Below are 24869 nucleotides of genomic sequence, written 5' to 3'. Positions count from 1 at the left end.
GAATTTCATGTACTTTATCTGAGCCATAGGGTTTTGTTTATGCCTGCGGAACAAACCAAGAACTAACCATGCTTTACTAGCCACTAAGGCTGCGCTTATAGTGCCGGCGACGTCGCGTCAAAACAAATGCATTAAATCCATTGCATGCGCTTATAGTAGGCGCGATGGATTGACCTAAATCTCTGTAGTCAGTAGAATTTTATTTTTACAGCAACGGTCTCACCATGTGATAGGCTATAACCAATTACATAGCTTCTGATGCAGGGAGAAGGGGAATGTTTCTGTGATGTGCAGTGAGAGGGGATGTGTGTGTCTGATGTGCAGGGGGAGGGAGAGGGGGATGTGTGTGTGTGATGTGCAGGGAGAGGGGGGATGTGTGTGTATGTGTGTGTGTGTGTGTGATGTCAAGGAGAGAGGGGATGTGTGTGTGATGTGCAGGGAGAGGGAGATGTGTGTGTGTGATGTGCAGGGAGAGGGGGATGTGTGTGTGATGTGCAGGGAGAGGGGGGATGTGTGTGTGATGTGCAGGGAGAGGGGGGATGTGTTTGTGTTTGTGTGTCTGTGTGATGTGCAGGTAGAGGGGGGATGTGTGTGTGTGTAATGTGCAGGGAGAGGGGATGGTGTGTGTGTGTGTGATGTGCAGGGAGAGGGGGGGATGTGTGTATGATGTGCAGGGAGAGGGGGGATGTGTGTGTGTGTTTGTGTGTCTGTGTGATGTGCAGGGAGAGGGGGGTAGTGTGTGTGTGTGATGTGCAGGGAGAGGGGGGGATGTGTGTATGATGTTCAGGGAGAGGGGTCTGTGTGTGTGTATGTTTATAGGGAGAGAGGGGGATGTGTGTATGATGTAAAGAAAAAAGTGTAGAGAATTTGCACTACTAATTATATAAAGTGTGAGTAAAACCTTCAACCAACCATATAATAAAGTGTAAATACACACTAAAATCAATACTGTGAAATTATATAGTCATAAATAAGTGATTATAATATATACACACACAACCATAAAGTGAATGGTGATATGAAACAAGTAAAAATCCTTAGTGATAATATTAGAGTTTGCTGCTATGTAATTGTAGATGGCTCAGCATCCAACGAAGCTAGTATACAAAGAAAAGAACACACAGCGCACAACTCATAGTGAAATCAATGAAATATATTGAAATAAAGTGAAGGTGGTATAAATACACGTACAAGAAAATATTAAAATCAGACAATACATGAATTTTGGCACATGTTACCAACTGGAGTCAGCCTTCACCCAAGCTGCAGCAAGATAAGGATCTACCAATGGTTGAAGAGACCTGCCAGGATACGTGCCGTCTGTGTCCTCCGGTGTGGTTTTCTTTCCAGAAAGGAGAAACCCGTTATTCCACTTGGTGTACAGCTCACCTTGCAACTTAGTGCCGGTATCCTCCGGTCTACTTGTCAGGGATCAGCCTTAGCACTTAGCTTCAGCGTAGTTGTTTGACTTCTATACTAAATCTCGCATGCATCTGTTGCTTAGTCCACGTCACCCGACCCGCGTCATCGGGTGCGTCAGGAGTCTTTAGCAACAGAGTAGGCAAAAAGTATAACTCAAAGTCCCGCTGGTTCCAGTCACTGATACAAGTGTTCGCATATAAAAACTAGGGTATATACCCCTTGGAGAAACGTAAATCCTAATATTCGGGATTTACATTTCTCCAAGGGGTATATTCCCCTGTTTATATATGCGAGCACTTGTATCAGTGACTGGAACCAGCGGGACTTTGTTTATACTTTTTGCCTACTCTGTTGCTAAAGACTCCTGACGCACCCGATGACGCAAGTCGGTGACGTGGACTAAGCGACAGATGCATGCGAGATTGAGTGCTGAACTCAAACAACAACGCTGAAGCTAAGTGCTAAGGCTGATCCCCGACAAGTAGACCGGAATATACCGACACTAAGTAGCAGGGTGAGCTGTACACCAAGTGGAAGAACGGGTTTCTCCTTTCTGGAAAGAAAACCACACCGGAGGACACAGATGGCACGGATCCTGGCAGGTCTCTTCAACCATTGGTGGATCCTTATCTTGCTGCAGCTCGGGTGAACACTGACTCCAGTTGGTAACATGTGCCAAAATTCATGTATTGCCTGAATTGAATACTTTCTTGTGTATATATGATGTGCATGGAGAGGGGGGGATGTGTGTGTGTGTGTGTGTGTGAGTGCAGGGAGAGGGGGATGTGTGTGTGATGTGCAGGGACAGGGGAGAGATGTGTGTGTGAGTGCAGGGAATGGTGGGATGTGTGTGTGTGTGAGTGCAGGGAGAGGGGGGATGTGTCTGTGTGTGTGATTGTGTGTCTGTCAAGTGAAACACACTATATTAACAACGTTAAAATAGTAAATTCTCCAATAATTTTATGTAAAAGTAAAATAAATTAAGCATACAAACAGAAATTACAACTCCTCTCCGTTTCAGCCTTCCCCCTTGCTCTTGTCTCCACCCCTGTGCTTCCCCCTTGCCTGATATCACTCCTCTTGCAGCCAGAGACGTCTCCAAAACTCAAATTACAACTTTTGCAGTGGATACGGAGACTGGTGACGTCATCCGTAGCCGGCACTATTAGCGTAGCCTAAGGTGGCAAAGGGGAGTAGGTAGTGTAATGTAATGTTTATATTATCCCCTTTGTGGTCAGCTAGTCATGGAAACTGATGACTAGTTGACCTGTGGACTACTAAGGGGTTAATGTGTACTGTAATGTATTGTAATAACTATTTTATCATCTATTCCATGTTGGTTTAGCTTATCTTGCCTATGTATGTAATGGGCAGTATATTGGCCATTATATAAATTGGAAAGACAAGGCTAACGCCAGCCTGGATTAGGTGATAAAGCAATCGCAGTATTTCTGCTGTTCATCCCGCTCGATAAATCTCTGAACTTGATGTATGGCAGTTTTTACTTGAAAATGCGGTATTATGCCTGTTTTTAGCAGATCAGATGCTTTTCACGGGTCCAACAAATCGTGCTTTATTTTTGGCGCTGCAATGCTGATTCATTTCACGCTAATAACGCACTTTTTTAATGGGCGGAAATACAGAATTTTTGGTTACCGCAGCATGATTTATCCGACCCTTTGACTCAAGTCAGGTTTAGTGATATTAAGTTCTAGTTGACCCATAATGGTGTATGCAGATCTATCAATATTTGCAATTTAACATCAGTAATAAGATAAGAGATGTAAAAACCACACAACACACATATTCCTGATTACCTAGTTCTGGCGCGTATCTTTTCCACAGTGTACCCCACTTGATACCAAGCTCTTTCCCATATTCATCTCCATACCAGACCAGGAGCTCTGTGTGTGGGGGGAGGTCAGTGCAGGTTCTGTAGTAGATTTTCCTGTGCTCCTGCAACGTCACAAGGTTCTGTTCTTCCTCGTTTCTCGCTCAATTTACAAACCTAAAATTGGGACAGTTAGTGAGGTCTCAAAGTAATGTCTATTTTATAAAGGAAGAGCTGAAAAAAGATACAAGTTTTTATTAATGCGACTTGTCTTTTCTTTCTTCTTGCAAGGATTTGGAAAGACAAATAGTGATGGTAATGGTCACAGAGTAATAGTTTGGAGAATATAGATGTGGCATTAGCTGCCCAGTAAAGTAGGTAAAGTAGTGTAGGTGACAGCAATCAAAGTTATCCATAATGTCAACAGCTGCTCTGGTTAAATAAGGCTTTGAAAACAGCGTCCCTGCGTTCCTAAAATGGGGAAAGACTTGTGAGGGGTGAGAGGAAAAGGAGCGCTTAGGATAGCTAGCAAGGAGAAAAGGCTGATTGTACAGACACTTTTGGGTTTGTAATCTCAGGATTTATTTAAACTTATTTAAAAAACCATAAATTTTCCATAGAAAACAAAGTAAGTATAATGCCCTCATTAATCAAACACAAATGTTCCTGGAGAAATACAGAACAGGATTTCTTTTACAATACAAATAAGTAAAACAGTTATTTTAACCCTGTGAGTGACAGAGGGGTCAGGAGATCGCTCCCTCACTGATGACAGAACGGACAGGGAGACCCCTCCCTCCTATCGCACGTAGTGATAGATTCGTCCTGCCCTGCACAGGAGCACAGAATCTCCCCTAGGAAAACCAGCAGGATTACTATGATGTAGCTATTACATCATGGGGCCAGACGCTGTGACATAGCAGCTACATCACAAGGGCACCCAAAGGGTTAAATGGTGATTTCATCCTTTTCAATGCAGTCATATACTCCAAGAGATTTCATATTTTCCTGCCACTAAATTGGATTTAAAGCAGCAGTTATAAAAAAATATTTAAAAAAGTATGTGTGCCGAGCATGTGCATTAAGTGAAACTTCTTTGTGTTTTGTCACGGAAATTGTATTTGTGATGGTGTTGTTTTTCATTAAAAATAAAAAAACACAATTTCAGTGCCAAAACGCAAAGAAGTTTGACTTAGAACGTGTGTATTAGTTATTTGCACTTTATTTATATTAACTGTGAATTCCTCGTGTGTTTGTGGGTGTGCGTTACTGTGTGCGTCAGTCAGTGTATGTGTCACTGTTTGTGAGTCAGTGTATGTGTGTGTATCACTGTGTCACTGTGTGTGCGTCACTGTGTGTGTGCATCAGTGTGTGTCTGTGACTGTGTGCGTCACTGCGTGTGTGTCAGTGTGTGCGTATCACTGTGTGTCTGTGTACGAGTCAGTATGCGCATTGTGTGTTTGTATCACTGTGTGTGTTTTTGTCCTCCAAGTGTGGCGCTGGGGTGGAGGGTGTGCTTCAGCTATCCCCTCCCTCCCTCCGGCGGAGCTGCAGGGAGACAGCGCATCTCCCGGACGAAGAGGAGAAGATCCTGTGTGCCCGGTGCGGGGGTAGAGAGAGGGGAGCGGTGGCGTCTGGAACTGCAGGCGGATTTCAGTTTCAGGACATTACAGCTAAGTCCCGGTCAGGGGAAAATACTTATTTAGGATTCCCAGTGTAACAGGGACTTATCCCTGTTAAAGAAACTTGTCTCTAATCCAGCAGTTTGCTAGTTAATTGCATACCAGCAATTAACCAACTCCACCTGGCTGATTAGAGCTCTCTCAGAAATAGCCTATTCTGAGACAGGAAGGAGGATTCCTTAGTCTCACAATTGGGTCTAACCCAGGAAGGACAGATGCCTTGAGCTGCAAAGAGACTGCAGGCTGACAGCAAGATTAAGGGGAGCAGACCTCTATACCTGGAAGCAGACATTGCCTAGCACACAAGGGTGCGGACACCAGGAGAGCAGAGAAGCATTCCCCTACAGCTACAGATAAGACTTTGTTATGGGACTGTTATATATCTGTATATATGTATATATGTATGTAATGTAAATGTATGTATGTATGTATAATGGATATGTATGTAATAATGTATGTATGTAAATATATATATATAAATGTAAATACAACTGTATGGTCATCTGCATGTCTTAGGCAGGTCTGCAACCCCGCATTTCACCATTATCACACAGCACTTCCACTGCAGCAAGGGATTCTGGGAAATGACATGCAAATGAGCACACAGTGCCACATTTTGCTTCAAATACCATTTTTAACATAGTTCCCTATAGGCTTAAGCTTGCTGCATGGTCACAGCTTTGAGCACAGCCAGGATTAAGATATATATATATATTTGGGCTGGCAAATACCTTAGCTAACCACCCAGTTAGAGAGGACTGGACTACATGTGTAGATATTCTCGAAAGTGGAGCATGTTTTTGTTTGGCTTATTTTCATACTAGCATTTTTACCCTGCTTCGCCTGGTCACCGAGCCCCCGCTGCCGGCACATCTCCCCTTGCTGGTGGCACATCTCCCCCCCCCCTGCTGCTGGCACATCTCCCCTCGCTGGCGGCACATCTCCCTCCCCTCCCCACTCGCTGCTGCCACATCTCCCTGCCCCCTTCTCCCCCCGCTGCCGGAACATCTCCCTGCACTGCTGCCGCATCTCCCCTTTCTGCAAGCACATCTCCCCCCCCCCAACTCCCCCCCAATGCCGGCACCTCTCCCCGCGCTGCTACTGCATCTCCTCTCGCTGACGGCACATCTCCCCTCCAACCCCGCTGGCACCCCCCCCCCCCGCTGTCACATCTCCCCCCCCCCCCACACTGTCACATCAACCCCGCTGTCATATCTCGTATCTCACACACACACACCCCTGATCCAAGCAAGGACACGCCACCTCCCTTAGTAGCCACTCCAGGCAAGGACACGCCCCCTACCTTAGTAGCTATGCCCCCCTCTCCTACTCTAACATTTTTGCAGGACACCCGATTGAAACTTACAATGTCCATAATTTGGGAGGTAAGTCATATTGGACAAAACAAAACACAAAACAGCGCACAACGCTCATGGTGAAGAAGGAAAATTTATATTAAAAAGTAATTCAAGGTTCTGCGTACATCAGATAAAGGTTTAACAGGCATGTAACTCTAACTATGACAGTTGTTACCACTCAGGTATCAGGACACAGGAGAAGGCTGCAGCGGATCACTCAATGTCAGGAATCTGCAGTCATATCAGGCCGTGCTTTCATCTGCTGGGCTCTTTTAGATGCGAAGGGTTCCCTTTAGGCTTCCACGTAATCCAGGTAGATAAGTCCCAAGCTCCGTTTAGGAGTAGCTGGTAGAGGGACAGTCTCACCGATCAGGGTCTGTCTCCCACGCCAGTGCACTGAGTGGCGATACACGCCGACAAACAAAGATGACGTCACCGGAGAGGCGTCGGCTGAGAATATGCCGAAATCGAACTCTTCACTTAACCAGCAAAGTGATAGAATACTAAGGGTACTAGTAGATCAATAAAAGTATAATTCCAACTAGTTTCGTAGCAACTATAAAGGCCTTTATAGTTTGTCGGCGTGTATCGGCACTCGGTGCACTGGCGTGGGAGGCAGAGCTGACCCTGATCAGTGAGACTGTCCCGCTACCAGCTACACCTAAATGGAGCTTGGGACTTATCTACCTGGATTACGTGGAAGCCTAAAGGGAACCCTTCGCTTCAAAAAGAGCCCAGCAGATGAAAGCACAGCCTGATATGACTGCAGATTCTTGATATTGGGTGATCCGCTGCAGCCTTCACCTGTGTCCTGATACCTGAGTGGTAATAACTGTCATAGTTACAGTTACATGCCTGTTTTACCTTTATCTGATGTATGCAGAACCTTGAATTATTTTTTAATAAAATTGTTCCTTCTTAATTCACCATGAGCGTTGTGCGCTGTTTTGTGTTTTGTTTTGTCTAGATTCAGGGTCTTGGACCACCCTATCACAGCAGCAGATGCTCCTTATTGGTAACGTAGTTACTTATACTCACTTGGGTATTAAGTGGTTAATGCACTTTATTTCAATTCACTTTGTTTATTCATTATAGTTGCGCACTTGTACTGTGTTTTTCTTAAGTCATATTGGAAGCTGAAAATAGTTGTGTTGAACTACAAACCCGCAGCAGAATGTCCAGTAAAGGTTTAGTTATGCTACGTCGTGCCGTTTGTGAGATTTCGATGCTTCGGACATACAAAAAAACAAACAAACGGAATCAACTTAGAATATAGTATAGATGTTTTGCTGTGTTAAACGAACAGGCGCAATAAAGCTTAATTTAAGTTTCACTTTAAATGGTCTGCATTGCGTACCTCTGAACATGTCTCTTACATATGGTGTCAGAAGTTGGGATGAGAATTGGCCCTTGAATTTTAAAGGGGCCCGGAGACTGCCTGTGAATTTGTTTGTGCTTTTGCCTGCATAAAGTTCCTGCAAACAGTCTGAGCAACAAAACCAAAGAATCACATGCAACAGTGACCAGAATTAAAGGGCTACACATCCAGGCAGGAAAACTACACTGCACTGAAGAAAGACACAATGCCACTGTTGGACTGGGAGGACTGCGACAGATGGTGACTGTCATGGTACAGTCAGGGTTATAATATACACCATATCATCTGGGTTGAATTGATTAAGACTGGGGTATAACAAAGAGATTTTATTCCTTAAAAGACAAGTGGACACACAATGTTGGACAAATAACAGTTTGAATATAACACTTACTTGGGAAGGGGAAGATGAAATAGCCCAGGACACAGGGCTAGCAGTTCATCCAGCACAGGATACAGTTCATACAGGAACACAAAACGAAGACTCTGGGCATAGAGCTTGCAATCACTTATATGGGATTTAGTTTCTATCCCTTAACATTGGGCCTCAGGTATTGGATAACAATTACCTGGACACAATTACCGCTTGCCAGCTTATGTGGGAAGCAGGAGGGTACCTGCCCCCAGGTGGTTGGCATATGCGCACATCCTTCGAGTCAGAGTCCCATTTCCAGAGCCCCACACTAAAAAGTTGGCATCTCAAAGTCTGCCATCTGGGAATCTGGACCGGGGAACTCTGACCAGAGGTGTGAAGTATGGTACTTAATGTAAACAGCCATGTCCTGCTCTTTCTTCAACCTGTATACTCAATCTGGGGGAGTGAGCCTTTCTTTGGAGCTTGCTCCTCAGACAGGCAGGCGCCCTGTGGCCATCAGCATTCCTTATGGGCCAGTACCTTTCGCTGGCTTTACAGTAGGCAGAGAAATACAGTAAGCCTATAACAATTTATACATCTAAAAATATTCCGTTCGGTTAATCTGAGAGGGCTGAAAATTGCAATGCCATCATGCCAGAGGTGTGACCACCTGATGGCCAAATTTTAGTCTTCTAGATATCGGAGATAGCATATTTGGGTTTAAACAGTATTTTAAACCAGCTATCCTTTTTCCCCCATGGTGGCCAATAGCGGTGACGTCACTTATACACCTAAACTCCCTCTGTTCGTTAGTCCGAGAGGGCTGAAAATTGCCATGCAATCATGCCGGAGGGGTGACTGCATGGTGGCCAAATTCCAGCTCTCTACGCCCCACTGAACCGGAGATAGGAACATCGGTTTTAATCATTTTTGAAGCCCACAGCTATCCTTTTTGCCCCATGGCGGCAAATAGCGGCGACCGTAGCTTATACACCTAAACTCTCTCCGTTCGGTTAGACCGGGAGGGCTTAAAATTGCCATGCAATCATGCCGGAGGGGTGACTGCACGGTTGCCAAATTTCAGCTCTCTACGCCCCACCGAATCGGAGATAGGAACATCAGTTTTAATCATTTTTGAAGCTCAGCATAATTTTTCCGCAGTTGCAGCAGCCCTTTAAACTTTGCATAGGACCACATGGGGGCTCTGTGGCGGTTGCCGGTACACATGGCCAATGGTGGCCCCACGGGCGGGAAAGGGGAACAAAGAGTCATAAAAACTAGAGCACCGTTAACCCTTGCCCTCCCGACCTGATCCTGTGTATGTGTTTGGTGCAACCACATAGTAGGGCGGGAACATATGAAACAGGGGGAAACACATATTGTGCTGAAGCAGGGTAATGCATACAGATTATCACACATAATTACATTAAACCCTCGTCTCCTGCACGATGGTAGGGGCTGTCAGCTGGGGGTAACCCCTTTATTACCGGGCTAGCAACCCCACAGTTACAGTGACCCACACAAGGAACTGATGCTGTGACCAGAGTCTACCCCACCACTGGTGAAAGAAAAAAACCTGGGAATTTAAAATGGCCGCCAAGCTGAAGTCAAATACATAGGTTGTGTGGTATATTGGTGCATCACCTCAACAGACTCCAATAGTGTAATCTCACAATGAATGAAGCCAATGTCCAGGAACAATATATGTAGAAATGAATAAATTGACCTCCCAGGGTGATAACAGGGACTAGTTGGTGCCCACACGGCTGCCTCAAACTACGTCTCCAGTAGGCATAAGCTCACCCCTGGGGCAATAATACAGAACAGTCCAGCAATGGAAGGTAGAAAAAGATGGGCTATGCCCTTTACCGTCCTTCAGTGGTATCCAGGTGAGAGGATTCTCTGGCGTGCAGCCCTCAGAAGGTAAATCCAGAACAGCAGAGGAGAAGAGGGGCACAGCTCACAGCGGAAGCAGCAGCAAGCGCTGATAAAAAGGGCAACTCCAGACAGGGGTAAAAATATACATAAATCTTTAATGGTCAGTACAAAAATAGGACCACGCACCAACGCGTTTCGTCCGCTTAGGACTTTCTCAAGGTGTAAGGAGGGACAATAGTACAGTCAATTTATCTAAACAAACTTCGCGCCAAAACGGAGTACCTGTGATGTCATCAACGTGCGTCCCGCAATGGAGTCGCACTATTACCACGCGGCTCAGTGCTGAGTCGCGCTTGTAACAGAGGAGGTACACCAAATACCAGGATTGGCCCATTGAAAAGAAAAACATATTGAATTACAAAACTTTAATAACACTAATACAAATGAACAATACGAAGCATCATATAACATGGAGATTACTCCAGTTATATAAAGAACAGGCAGATAATATTGCTGCACATTTTCAGAAAAGGAAAATAACTTTAAAAAGAACAAGAAAGAATATATGTAAAAAACAATACAAAAAATGCAGAAAAAAGAGACAAAAATGCAAAAAATGTCAAAACGTGGCTTATAAACTATATAAATTTAAAAAAAATTTAATAAAAAATGTATTCCTATAATTATAAGAAAATCATAATAAGACAACCACATATGAGACAGTTAGCACATATAATGTCTACAGTATCAAAATTGAGTTCCGGGAAAAAGGAAAGACCATCCATCCTATCAATAACAGGGGAGAATGTGTGTAACAATTAGAAAGTGTGAAAAAATAAAAAATAAAAAAGATTTTATTAACCCAAGAATATTATTAAAATCTTGACACACATATTCTCGCCTGTGTAGAAACCACACAAGAAATGCAAAACATATTATTAAAAAAAACTGCATATGTATATAGATTTATCCAATATTAACACATAAAGATATGCATTTAAGAAAAGATAAAGATATATCATAATCATGAATGAATCATGATTCATAATAGGAATCATCTATCCCTGAATATAAAAATATACTAGATTTATAGAAACCTGAAATAGAAGGGGAATTGGATCATATATACTGTAGTAAAAAAAAGTCTTACTATCACACCGATGATATTATGTTGTTGATAAACAAGTTATACATAGTTAATGAACACATATAATTTTTGTAATATGATTAGTCAAAAATAGAAGAGGGAGAACACTTCAGGCTGATATAATAATTACAAAAAATGAGTTAGATCCCAGTCAATGTTCATTCCGTGAGGCACTCTGGTCCTTAAAGTAAAGATCCAGAATGCCTCACGGTGATCCAACTGTAAGGTCCTATTGCCACCCCTATCCAGAGGTGCAACTACCTCAATTCCTTGAAATGTAAAATTATCAGGACCACCTTTATTACAGCTGGAAAAATGTTTGGATACCGGGTGACTGAGATCCCCATTAGAAATGAGCCTGAAGTGCTCCATCATTCTGATTTTGAGACATCTGGTGGTTCGACCCACGTATTGACATCCACAGCCACATGTGATTAAATACACAGGTTCTAATCTCCATGTTATATGATGCTTCGTATTGTTCATTTGTATTAGTGTTATTAAAGTTTTGTAATTCAATATGTTTTTCTTTTCAATGGGCCAATCCTGGTACCTGGTGTACCTCCTCTGTTACAAGCGCGACTTAGCACTGAGCCGCGCTGTAATAGTGCGACTCCATTGCGGGACGCACGTTGATGACATCACAGGTACTCCGTTTTGGCGTGAAGTTTGTTTAGATAAATTGACTGTACTATTGTCCCTCCTTACACCTTGAGAAAGTCCTAAGCGGACGAAACGCGTTGATGCGTGGTCCTATTTTTGTACTGACCATTAAAGATTTATGTATATTTTTACCCCTGTCTGAGTTGCCCTTATTATCAGCACTTGCTGCTGCTTCCGCTGTGAGCTGTGCCCCTCTTCTCCTCTGCTGTTCTGAAGTCAAATACAGACTGCAAGAATGGGGAAGAAAATGTGTTCCTGGTGTAAAGAGCCCGGCCACATGGAGCAGTGTCCCTTCAGACCTTATTCAGACAATGAGGATGGCCCTTATTTGGTCCCAGAAAAGGGCAGCAGCCAGTCGACTATTTTTTTCAACGAGTCAAGGAACCACCAGCATCAAGCAGTGTGCTGTGGACCCAAGGAGGGTACAGAAGTTTTACTCAGCAAGTGCACATACAGTATCACTGATGAGAAAGAATGCGTGCACAGTTTTGCTGATGTTGTAAAACATACCAAAGTAAAGAAGAAAAAAAAATGTCTACAGAGATGCCTGTGAGAGCTACAAACTCTACAAGCAAAGTCTGCCCACCTGTAGGAATACCACAATTTGAGGTTCTAGCGAATACAGTGACAACAGCTGCAAGAGCGCCTCCTGAGGTCAGGAAGAAAAATATACCCGATAGCCCCAAAATGGAGGACAAGATGTGGCGTTCCTATGATGAACCCTACCCCATGGAAGAGTGGCCCTTGACCAGCACTCAAGAAGTCCTGAAAAAATTCCAGGCATAACTGTGATCTGCTCCGTAAAGAATTGAAAATAGAGAGAGAGAAAATAATGCTGAGCTGCAGAAGATGGTACTCGAAAATTTTCTAGGCGGCCAAGACTGAGCTAGCCACTGTAAACACTACTAATGCCACCAAGGTGGAAAAACAGAGTCAATCTGATAGAATGATTGCTAATCTGAAGTATAAGTATGAGGAAGCACTGAAGGAGATTACAGTCTTTCAGCAAGAGGTTCGCAAATGCCATAGAGAGGTGGAAGTCTCTCAGAATGAGGTTCACACTCCGCATAGAACTGAATGCCTCACACCAGGAGGTCAACAGTGTCTGGACAGAGGTGGACATATCCCAGGAGGTTCATACTATCCGCATAGCACTGAATTCCTCACACCAAGAGATCACCAATTGCCGCACAAAACTGGAAGTCTCTAAAAAGGAACTTCACAGACTCACTGAGGAGCTGGACATCTCTCAAAGAAATATCCTCAGTCTTAATATGGATCTTAAAGTCTCTTAGAAGGAGCTTCAGACCCTCAACCTAGAGATGGAAGTCTCACGCCAGGAGACCGTCAGTCTCAAAGCAGATGTGCGTAAATGGAAGGTGGACTACAAGGAGGCCCTGAATATTACAGAGACTGTAAAAGGAGAAAATTTAAGACTGAAAAAAGAAAAATCTGATTTGACAGACCAAGTCATTGGAAAGAATGAAAAGCTGCTCGAGCTTGAAAAAATAAATACACTTTTGGAAAATGAAAAGTTTTAAGCAAAGCACCCACTGCAGAATCAACTGCAAGGTCTGCGTACAAACCTCTGGAATGCCGAGGAGAAGCAGCGAACTCTGCAGAAACAAAATCTGCCGGCTGCTAAAGAAGTACAAGTGCTGCAGGAACATCTGATTTCCCAGTGTGTCCCCGCAAAGCACCATGAGAAACTGAAGGCTACCCTGACCATCACCAAAGCATCGCTAGAGGCCAAGCTTAGAGGCCAGGTGACTCGGTACAAGAGGGAGCACAAGAAGGTCCAGGAACTTAGGCAAACAGCTGTGGTCCGAGCGATGAAATTTACAGTGCTTCACAATATAATGAAGGAGATGTGGAAGCAAGGTCTGAGAAAGCACAGTGAGGAGATGAATACCCTGTGAGGAGAATTACAGGATACACTCAAGAAACAGGGATCTCTCGCGGATGAGATTACAATACTACAAGAAAAGGTATTGACCCTGCCCAAGCATCAGTATCCCACAGCAACTAAAACCTATGAAGACAAGGGTACAGAGAGAGCTGGGAACACCGCTCATCTAAAAAAACAAGGCTGCAAAGTTTGAACCACCTAAACAAGCACTAGCTAAACCTTCAGCCACCCAACAGGCAACAAAAAAAGTATACGTGCTGAATCAAACCGGAAGAATCATTAGCTGTTGAAGCTGAAAAGAAAGGACGTTTTCTGGAAGTGGAGGAGGAATTGCAACTCAATCCCAAAGAAGCTGAACTGGCAACCCCATTGAGTGAAAAAAGTGCAGAAAGACAGCTTCAAGAGCGGAAAACTCAAAGGGCTATTCTTAAATGCTCTGCAACTGTTGCCATACAGTCTGCCTACAAAAAGAGGAGCACCCGGCGCAAGGGAAATCTCATGACCACACACTCAGTAAAAAGACTATACTTGGAAAAAGTCCTCCTCGAGTGACTGAGGAGTGCTGATCTCAAGTACCTTCGGGAGGAGACACGAATAAACTGGAGAAAGGGCTCCAATCCCAGCAGGACTGAGGATTAATTCCTACATCCACTCTCACAGAGATATCTCGAATGAGAGTGGAAGGATGGGCTTCGGACGTGGTAAGCCCGAGCTTTGCACAAACATGGGAGATATGTAACAGGGACTTATCCCTGTTAAAGAAACTTGCCTCTAATCCAGCAGTGTGCAGGTTAATTGCATACCAGCAATTAACCAACTCCAACAGATTGATTAGAGCTCTCTCAGAAATAGCCTATTCTGAGACAGGAAGGAGGATTCCTCAGTCTCACAATTGGGACTGACCCAGGAAGGACATATGTCTTGAGCTGCAAAGAGACTGCAGGCTGACAGAAAGATAAAGGGGAGCAGACCTCTATGCCTGGAAGCAGACATTGCCTTGGCACACAAGGGTGCAGACACCAGGAGAGCAGAGAAGCCTTCCCCTACAGCTACAGAAACAGATAAGACTTTCTTATGAGACTGTTATATATATATATATATATATATATATATATATGTGTATATATATATATAGTCAATGAAAAAATAGTTTGCACTCACGGTTTCTCAAATGAAGGCAGATGCTCGTCCCATATAGAACCATGTACAGGGTAACCAGGGAAATCCAGGTAACAAAGAGACAGCACACCGCAATAAAATGAAGTAAATAAAGTGTATTAACAACACAGGGCAGCCAATGTTTCGGTCCTCAGAGTGGGACCTTCCTCAGGGCAGTGCAACCAGTGACTAATCCAGACCCCTTAATATACCCCCACCAGTGACTAAAAACACATCTGCACCAAATGAAAAACAATAAATGAAATTAACTACAACTGTGTGAGCACCGCCCACTCAGGCCAGCAGACCAATGAAAGGCAAATGCAGATACTGACAGCCAGACAGTCCAATGCGAGCAGCACTGCATGTAGGCATCATGTGTATGCAAATGTCAATAGTTGAGCGGCTCGATATCCTAGTGGCCAAACCACAGAACTGGTAAGGCAAGGGTGCCGCCCAGCAAGTAAAACACTGTAATCCCTTAGGCTACTAGCAGGACAGAACACACAGAGGAGCTAAATGAGAGAGAGATAGCAATGTCCAACACTGGAGGTTAACCCCCCAAAAAATGGCCTAAAAATGGCCCGAGTATAATACAAAAGAAACCTATAGTATAAATAGGTTAACAATACATTATGGGGTTACCATTAAAAGAAGGTTGGACATGGCAGTCCCACACACAAACAGACATGGGAACACCATGGATGTGCAATAAGTGAAAAACAGTGAAGGAAAAACGGAAAAAAACACAAGGGGGTATGGAAGAAAAAGCAGAGCAGGGCAAATAAAACAATTACAAAAAACAACCCAGCTTGAGATCTTCATTTAAACCGATGGGTGCCATAGTTCTTAACTCATAAATTAATCTGGCCTCTTGCTGCAACAGGATTATATTCCTGTCACCTCCTCGACGCAGGGGAGGCACATGAAAAATAGGCATGCAGCGCATAGTTTCCAAGGGATGCTTAAGCAGCTTAAAATGTCTGGCCACAGGAAGGCACGCAAACTCAGTGTTGTCAGGACTTGATAAAGCTTTTCGAATAGTAGAGCGATGTATTGCAAGGCGTTCTTTGAGCATCCTGGACGTTTTCCCAATATAATGGAGGCCGCAGGGACATCTGATCATATACACGACAAAACGTGTCTCGCAGTTCATGAAATGTCTAATCTTAATTTGTGCCCCACGGTGCGGTGGCGAAAAACTGGTACCGGTTTGCAAAAAACCACAATTAGTACATCCATGACACCGGTAAACTCCTGTTTTTTTGCAGAGCCAGCTCTTAGTACTGGCATATTTAGTGACTGGATCAGATTGCATCAACATATCGCCCAAATTGCGCCCACGTTTGTAGCATAGTAGAGGGGGATCCTTGCAGATGTTGCCAATTCTATTGTCACTTGACAAGATGTGCCAGTTTTTGCGAATACTGCGCTTGATAAACCCAGAGGCTGTCAAAAAAGTACTGACAAAGTGACAGCGATCCTGTGTAGGGTTCTTGACTTGTGGTTACAGGAGTCTCTCTCTATCAATCCGCCTCACTTTAATAAGTGCATCCTGTATGTCACTAGACTTATAACCCCTTTCGCGGAAACGGAGCGCCATATCCAAAAGTGCTGCTTCTACTTCATCCGGGTTGCTGATAATCCTTTTGACCCGAAGTAGTTGGGAAAAGGGGAGTCCTTGCTTAAGCGGCACAGGATGATCACTGGTTGTGTATAGTAATGTGTTCCTATCCGTATCCTTTTGAAAGAGCCGAGTTGCCAGGCCATTGGTTGTCTTATATACGGTAGTATCCAGGAAGGTAATTTCCTTAGAGCTGAATTGCGCTGAAAAACTAATTGTTGAGGGAATGTTGTTCAAATATTGGATAAATTCCAGGAGAGCAGACTCAGAGCCATCCCACAGAATGAAGATATCATCTATATAGTGCAAGTACTTCTTAACAAAAAGCGCATTGGGGGCATCGTGCAAGATGTGAGTGTGCTCATAGATGTCCATGTATAGATTAGCATAAGACGGAGCCATGTTGGACCCCATGGCTTTGCCACTCAGTTGTAAATAGTGGCTCGTCTCAAATCTAAAGTAATTCTTGTTAAGAATGATCTCTATGAGCAACAATAAGTACTCGACAGGTGGACCGGTGTGCAGTGTATAGGCCTTGAATTAGCCCGGATAGCATCCAAACCTTCCTTGTGAGGGATGTTGGTGTATAAGCTTCCAACGTCCAGGGTTACTAGGATGCAGTCAGTAGTCTCCATTTGGATATCATTAATCTGCAAAATGAAGTCCGTGGTGTCCTTTACATAGGTACTCATGCCCAGAACCACTTACCCCTGCTCAACTTAGTGTTCTACATAAAGGGTTAAGCTTTGTTCCCACATTCTCAAAACTGCTTCAATTGGGAGGTGGACATGTACAGGTTCAATCGCCAGCTTAGACTTAAGGACTTTTTCATCAAGTTAGGCCAGCCTGACGTTCGGTCTGATGTCAAGACCTTCAGAACCAAGAGCAAATTTGACCCGCAAACAGGCAATTCTAGTATTGCAGCATTGATGAATGTTCTGGACAAAGAGACTAGCAGTCGCATTAAAAAACATCAAACCAGTTATCACAATATCACACGGGATGAGAAACTGGCCATTGACGCATTAAAGAATAACACAGATATCATCATCCGAGCCACGGACAAAGGGGGCGGGATTGTGATCCTTAAATATGCCTACTAAACGTAAGAGATAAAACAACAATTGGCGAATGCGATTCATTACAGACGCATACCTGGGGACAAACGGCGGAATACAAGAAGGAGATTGATTCGGTTATACAGATGGGGATCACTAACAGCTGGATTTCCGAAGAGACGGGCACGTTTCTTGTACAGGATTTTCCGAGGACACCAGTCCTGTATACTTTGCCCAAAATACACAAATCTCTGACTGCACCACCTGGCAGGCCTATCATCTCAGCCAGAGGGTCCCTATGCCATCCACTTTCCCAATTCGTGGACTTTTATCTCCAGCCAATGGTTCTGAGCATGAGTACCTATGTAAAGGACACAACGGACTTCATTTTGCAGATTAATGATATCCAAATGGAGACTACTAACTGCATCCTAGTAACCCTGGACGTTGGCAGCTTATACACCAACATCCCTCACAAGGAAGGTTTGGATGCTATCCGGGCTAAATTCAACGCCTATACACTGCACACCGGTCCACCTGTCGAGTACTTATTGTTGCTTATGTAGCCCCGGTCTTATTTCAGCCCCAGAGACCCCCCTCACGAAGTGCCCAGCGGTCGCGGGTGCCGCCGGAGGCAGCGACAGACGCGCCGGCACGCCGAGAAGGTGGGGGCCGGAGCAGGGAGCGCTCCGAAGCTCTGCGGCGCACCCGGCTAGCGGGGGCCGCCATTGTATCTGCTCGCAGTTGCGCAGTGTAGTCGCGCACGCGCTGTACAGTGCCAGGAGTGCCGGCAGCAATGTTAAGGTTGGCGTGAGGTCGCACATGCGTAGAACCACCGCGGTAGCCATTACAGGATCACGCAGGCGCAGTAAGGGTAGCGCATGCGGTCCCAATGCGAAGAGGTACCGTGTGAGTGCAGTGGGTTGCTGCAGGTTCAGTGTGTGTGCAGTGTAGCTGCAGGTACCAGGTTGAGTGCAGTGCGGTTGCTGCAGGTACTGTGTGAGTGCAGTGGGTTGCTGCATGTTCAGAGTGAATGCAGTGGGTTTCTACAGGTTCAGAGTGTGTGCAGTGGGTTGCTGCAGGTACCGTGTGAGTGCAGTGGGTTGCTGCAGGTTCCATGTGAGTGCAGTGGGTTGCTGCAGATTCCGTGTGAGTGCAGTGGGTTGCTGTGGGTTCCGTGTGAGTGCAGTGCATTTGCTGCAGGTATTAGGCCTCGGCCATGTTTGCTGCTTGCTTGCGGAAGCGTGCTGACGCGCGCTCCCGCTCAGCACTGAGCCCCTACAGCTGCAATTAGAGCGGCTTTAGTAGGGGCTCACCTGCGCTTTCGCGCGTTTGCGGAAGCGCAGGTCTTAGGGGAATTTAAAACTCCCCCACTTGCCGGCGAGACAGGCCGGTCACGTGAGTGGTTCGCCCAATGAGGGCGAACCAGCTCCGTGACGTCACTGGCCCGTGACGCGCCCGCCCCCGGCCCGCCCCCTGATGGCCCCGCCGAGAGCGCGTGCGGTAAGCAACCGCAAGGCCAGGGAAAGCACCCGCTTTCCCTGAGCCTCAGCGCGCCTCAGCGCACCTCAGCGAGCAAGCAGGGAGCATGGACTCGGCCTTAGGCCTCGGTCCCGCTGCGCTCGTTGGCGCGGGCGGCGGGTCGCGAGTTCCCCACCAGCAGGGGAATCCTCGCGAGCCGGTCCCGGTCCCCCCTGGCTGCACAGAGCACTACACGCTGTAGCGCGTCAGCCGCTGGAGACACCAGAGAATGGTGTTTCCTAGCGTTGACGCGTGACGTGTGTGGCTGTGAGCCAATGGGGAGGGGAGGCTTCGGGAGGAGGAGAGGCTTCGGGGAGCGGGGAGGAGTGTGGAGTGAAAGCAGGTGAGTGCCTTTCTCTGTGTGTGTGTCTGAGTGCGTGCCTGTCTGTGTGTGTATGTGTCTTAGTGCGTGAGTGCCTGTCTGTGTGTGTGTGTGCCCGAGTGCCTGCCTCTGTCTGTGTGTGTGTGTGTGTATGAGTGCGTGAGTGCCTGCCTGTGTGTGCGCGCGTGTGTGTGTGTATGAGTGCGTGAGTGCCTGCCTGTGTGTGTGTGTGCGCGTGTATGAATGAGTGCCTGCGTGTGTGTGTTTAAACTTACCTTCCAGCTCCAGCCCGAGTCCGTGGAGGGAGGGGGGGGAGAGTAGCGGGTCCCTCCGCTCAAGCCACGCCCCCCCTCCCTGTCAAACCGCCCACCTCCCGATCAAACCTCCCACCTCCCGCCCACCTCCCGCTCCGGCTCCCGCTCCCTACAGACCGCAGATCGCGGTCTGTGTATCTCAGCGCACCGCCTGTCAGCAGCGCAGGTGCGCTGACTCTGGGAGCGGGGCCTTAGCCTTAGGTAGAAGCTAAGGAGAAGGGATCCAGGAGGTGAAGGGAGAGGTAATGTGGGTACAGGGGGTCAGTGACCCACCTGCATAGGACAGGCTACCCCGTAGGCCCTAGGAGTATTCCCTGAAGTCACCATAGGTTGCTGTGCTGCAGGGACGGCCTATAGTGAGAGCGAGCATCACCCCTTACTGAGTACCAGTTAGGGACAAAGCACAGAGTTGCGGCGGTTGCAGTCCTCTGGGACCAGACGGCTGGACACCGTGATATCTGGAGGCTACGTGTTGGAGGCGTCTGACCCTGTGACAGAGTGAAGTCAACTCCTATCAGTTACGCCTGGGAGACATATGTCAGAGTGCTTCATCCAGCACTCATAAGGGTTAACTCAGGTGGAAGTTAGGAAATCAGGAGGTAAGCTGACACCTGAGAGCCAGCAAGGTAGAAAAAGGATCATGTTACTGGCAGTAGCTGCCCTGCCTTAGAGAGGAGCACACTGCTGCGTGAGCCCTTAGCCAGAGGGATTTCATCAAAGACTACTTCAACCAAAGTAAGGATTATTCATTTGTTTACTGACTGCTTAAAGTACCCTTATGGTTTGGTTCTGGTTTAGCCAGCCAGCCTGTTAGATAGGTCTGCTGTGTTAGTCAGTTTTTCTCCCAAAGTGGAGCAGCATTTATTTTGTTAAAGGGACAGTGTATCCGCATGTTATGTTACTGTGGAGAAATAAAGCCACTGAATGTTTTTATTTATCCTGAAACTACACTTGTGGACTGTTCCCTGACCTCGGCTACAGGCCGTCCTGCCACAGGTGGTGTCAGAAGTGAGATACTGGACGGGCCCTGTATCTGAAGGGCCATACACACACAAAAGAAAAAAAAAAAATGGAGACAATTTTTTCTCAGTTCCTTGAGCAACAGCTCCAGCTAGCAGAGAAGCAAGCTGAGCGACAGGCCCAGCAAGATGAGCAACAGGCCCGGCGAGAGGAAAAGCTACTCCAATTTCTGGCCGAAGGCCCAGCCCCAGGCAGACCAGGGATTCCAAATAACCCACTGGTGATGTTGCATAAAAAGAAGCCAAACGAAGACCCAGAGGCATTTCTCCTAACTTTTGAAAGGGTAGCCACGGCCCACGGCTGGACAGTTGATCGCTGGGTAACGACTCTGGGTCCACTCCTCATACGGGAAGCTCAGGCAGCCTACCAGGCTTTTCCAGCAGACAAGGCCATGGACTATCAGCAACTAAAGGCTGCTATTCTGGATCGCCTATGCCTCACTCCAGAGACCTACCGACAGCGGTTCCGGACAGTCAAATATACAAACAGAGACAGACCCCGGGTCGTAGCCCACCGCTTAGTAGACTTATGTACCAGGTGGATACAACTGGAAAAACATACCAAGGCAGAGATCCTTGAACAGTTTGTGCTCGAGCAGTTCATACAGATACTGCCCCCCTCCTCCCGCTCCTGGGTAAAAAGACACGTTGCATTTTCCCTGGATTCAGCGGTCCGCTTAGTGGAAAACTTCCTGGGCGACGACACCCAACAGGATAGCTGGGAACGGCCGGTACAAACACCAGTTGCTTCCGGTGATGCTAGAGGCAGGAGAGCAGACAATCGAGGCGTCTACAACCCACCAGCTCGGGAGATCCAGTCAACCTGATCGGAAGACCCTTTCCCATCTCGGAGGGTTCCTGGTACAAACTCCAGCAGAGACGCCCGTCCCGGGTCCGAGGCCACTGGATCACTCAAGTGAGGCCGCCACCCACAGTATTCCCCGAGAACCTGGACTCGTGTCACCCACCCGGTGGAGAGGATAACCCCACCAACCAGAAGGGAGGATCCCAGCCAACAGCGGAGAGGTCCAAACACCAAGCCCCATCGAGAGCTTCCGCTGACGACCGAGGTTGCGGATTCAGGAGATGATGAGATGGACTGTTCATATGGCAGAACCACTGCCACAGCTTGTCTCCGAGGGGACCACAATCCGTGGTTAGTCCCAGCATCTCTGGAGGGGACAAAAGTAAACGCCATGCTGGACTCGGGCTCTGGAAAAACTCTGATCCTAGAGGGCCTAATTCCAAGCAATAGACTATCTTATGACTCTCCTTGGAATATCGAGTGTATCCATGGGGATACAAAGAGATACAAGACGGCGAACGTTCTACTGCGTATCCAGGATCAAGAGGCTAGTCTACTAGTGGGAGTTGCTCCCTGGCTACCTGCTCTACTTGGCCGAGACTGGCCCTACCTCGAAACATTGTTGGCTCTTACTCCTACGGAGCCTACTTCTCTGGTACCGGAGAAGCCCGGAGACTTGTTCCCTTTTTCCCCAGAGATTTTCCCCCGTAGACACCATGTCCCAAAGACACGTAAACAGAGACGTGCGGAAAAAGAGGACTGGTTAAGAAAGGCCGGAACTCTTGGTAACATTAGTCAGCCAAAAGGACTGCAGGTCATGGCCGGGATGACCAGGGTGGGGAACAGAAAGATACGGGAATTTTGCCAGATCTGGATCTTCCTGACTTCCGTCAGAGGCAGAGGGAGGACCCAGCTCTGGCTAGACAATATGAGAAGGTGGTACAGGTCAACAACAAGATAATGGATTAACAAGGTGTAAAAGTGTTTCCACATTTTGAACTGTTGAATGACACTCTATATCGTGTGAATAAGGTTACACAAACAGGGGAGGTCATTCGACAGATGCTAGTCCCTAAAGGGTTGATTAAAACAGTGTTCACCCTAGCCCATACTCTCCCATGGGGTGGTCATTTGGGCAGAGATAAAACCACGGACCGCATCTCGTCCCGGTTTTACTGGCCAGGCATACATGGTGACATCATGAAACTATGTGAGACATGTCCTGAATGCCAGTTAACTAGCCAAAAAGGACAGAAGCCGGCTCCCTTGGTTCCTCTGCCCTTAGTAGCCGTCCCATTCGAGAGAATTGGGGTAGATCTGGTCGGACCTTTAGAACCCTCTGCGAAGGGACATAAATTTATACTCGTTGTTGTAGATTATGCACCAGATATCCTGAGGCCTTCCCTCTGAGATCAGCCACTCCTAAACAGGTTGCTCACAGGCTGTTAGAACTGTTCTCTAGGGTAGGACTTCCCCAAGTAATGTTAACTGACCAGGGAACAAATTTCATGGCAAAGTTAATGCAGGATGTCCTGAAGTTATTGGAGGTAAAATCCGTCCGGACCTCAGTCTACCATCCTCAGACTGATGGATTGGTAGAGAGGTTTAACCGTACTTTAAAAACCATGCTTAGGAAGTTTGTGGACACTGAAAAGCGAGCTTGGGATGAACTTTTCCCTTTCCTGTTGTTTGCGGTACGAGAAGTTCCCCAATCATCTACAGGCTTCTCCCCGTTTGAGCTCCTATATGGACGCCAACCTCAGGGTATTCTCGACCTACTGAAGGAATCCTGGGAGGAGGAGCCCTCACCCTCCAAGAATACCCTTCAGTATGTCATAGACCTTAGAAACTGCCTAGACATGATAGGTTGGTTTGCTAAGGAAAACCTCAAATCTGCTCAAGAACGTCAAGAAAGGCAGTACAACCAAAATGCTCGCTTGAGGGTCTTCCAACCTGGGGACCAGGTGATGCTACTACTACCGACATCAGAGAGTAAACTCCTTGCGAAGTGGCAGGGTCCTTTCCAAGTTCTCCGCCGCACCGGGGAGGTGAACTATGAGATCGCTCAACCAGGGTCCAGGAAGGGTAAACAAATCTACCACGTGAACCTCCTGAAACCCTAGAAAACGATGAGATCGCTGTTCATCCACCCTCGGGAAGGAGAGACGGATTTGGGTCCACAGCTTCCAAAGGGTAGTACGTACAATGATCATCAGGTTCCCATGGGAGGGCAGTTAACAATGGAACAAAGGTCAGACCTACTAGAATAATGTGACCAGTTCCCAGATGTTTTTTCGGAGCTGCCAGGGCAGACTGATTTAGTGTCCCATAGGATTGAGACAGAACCTGGCGTAAAAGTACGGTCCCGTCCCTATAGATTGCCAGAGGGCCGAAAAGACCTGGTAGAGAGGGAGATAATAGACATGTTGGAATTGGGCGTGATCGAGGAGTCCCACAGCGAATGGTGTAGCCCTATCGTGTTGGTCCCTAAACCAGATGGGAAGGTGAGGTTTTGCGTGGATCTGCGAAAGGTAAATGCTGTATCCAGATTTGATGCATATCCAATGCCTAGGGTGGATGAATTGCTTGACTCGCTTGGTAAAGCAGACTATATCTCCACCCTATATCTCACGAAAGGATATTGGCAGATACCTCTAGCGGAAGAATCCAAATGCAAAACTGCCTTCGCCACCCCTCTCGGTTTATACCAATTCGTCACTATGCCATCTGGGTTACATGGGGCTCCAGCCACGTTCCAAAGGTTAATGGACAAGGTACTACGACCCCATAGGGCATATGCCACGGCCTACTTGGATGACATTGTCATCCATAGCAGACACTGGCAGTCTCATATAAAAAGGTTAAGGGCAGTCCTAACGTCCTTAAGAGAAGCAGGGCTCACTGCAAATCCCAAAAAATGTGCCCTGGGTAAATCCACTACAAAGTACTTGGGCTATGCCGTTGGGGGAGGGATAGTAAGGCCACTAGCTAGCAAGGTGGCCGCCATAAAGAAAGTCCCCACCCCACAGACAAAGACACAGGTCCGCTCCCTTTTTGGGTTAGCAGGGTATTACCGGCAGTTTATCCCCAATTTTTCAGAAATATCTGCACCCCTAACAGATCTGACAAAAAAGAGTGCCCCGACCCAAGTTAAATGGTCTTGGGAGTGCCAAGACGCCTTTGACATGCTAAAAAAGTGCCTGTCAGAGGGCACCGCTCTTCGGAGCCCAGATTTTAAAGAGCCCTTCATCATCCAGACGGATGCCTCAGAGGTAGGACTGGGAGCAGTGCTGTCTCAGCAATTTGATGGTGTTGAACACCCCATACTGTTCATCAGCCGGAAGCTGTTCCCAAGGGAAGTGAGGTATTCCGTTATTGAGAAGGAGTGCCTCGCTGTAAAATGGGCAATTGAGGCCTTGAGACATTAT

The 24869-nt window shown here is 46.6% G+C and overlaps 1 protein-coding gene across 1 annotated transcript in view; it reads right to left on the bottom strand.

Moving 5' to 3' along the window:
* LOC142466872 (uncharacterized) overlaps window positions 1–24869 on the bottom strand; it is a 60754-nt gene that overhangs the window by 7552 nt on the left and 28333 nt on the right. Inside the window, exon 2 of the mRNA XM_075572426.1 lies at window positions 3240–3430. The gene's annotated coding sequence lies outside the window, so the exon portion shown is untranslated. The remainder of the gene's footprint in view (window positions 1–3239; window positions 3431–24869) is intronic.

This window comes from Ascaphus truei, chromosome 15 (genome assembly GCF_040206685.1).
Source record: "Ascaphus truei isolate aAscTru1 chromosome 15, aAscTru1.hap1, whole genome shotgun sequence".
NCBI classification, from domain to species: domain Eukaryota; kingdom Metazoa; phylum Chordata; class Amphibia; order Anura; family Ascaphidae; genus Ascaphus; species Ascaphus truei.
Note: the sequence above shows the minus strand (reverse complement) of the source record. Positions and strands in the feature narration are given on the sequence as shown.